The sequence below is a fragment of the Seriola dumerili genome, unplaced genomic scaffold, assembly GCF_002260705.1.
Source record: "Seriola dumerili isolate Sdu_G_001 unplaced genomic scaffold, Sdu_1.0 BDQW01000331.1, whole genome shotgun sequence".
Taxonomy (NCBI): Eukaryota; Metazoa; Chordata; class Actinopteri; order Carangiformes; family Carangidae; genus Seriola; species Seriola dumerili.
In genome coordinates, this window is record NW_019174586.1 from 4,233,730 (window position 1) to 4,234,139 (window position 410).

A 410-nucleotide genomic window follows, 5' to 3' on the forward strand; every position below is an offset into this window, starting at 1 on the left:
GCTAATTAGACTCCAAATCATGTTATCTGTACTTCGTGTGAGTGTTGTACCGAGAAGTTTAGAATGGGCGCGTATTCAGAACCTGGTCATCTGACCACTTCTGAGGAACTGTGGGCCCTATACCAGAACACCCAGTCCTTTCAGTTGTGTTCGAACACCTCTCTTACCTCACATGAAGAAGCAGTTCCTTTATTCCGTCTCAAACACCGTGATGAAAAATCTACCAGTGCTTTGCTGGTGGGGCTTATATTGTACTTAGAGAATAATGATAAGAGAAACGAGAGAGCGTCGCGAACGCAGATCTTTTCTCCAAGCTTATCTCTTTCACCGCGTTATGTTTATTTCCAGAAAGAACACATACAGGTCTAATTCATATTGATCTTTGAATGAATGCAATAACAGACAACTTG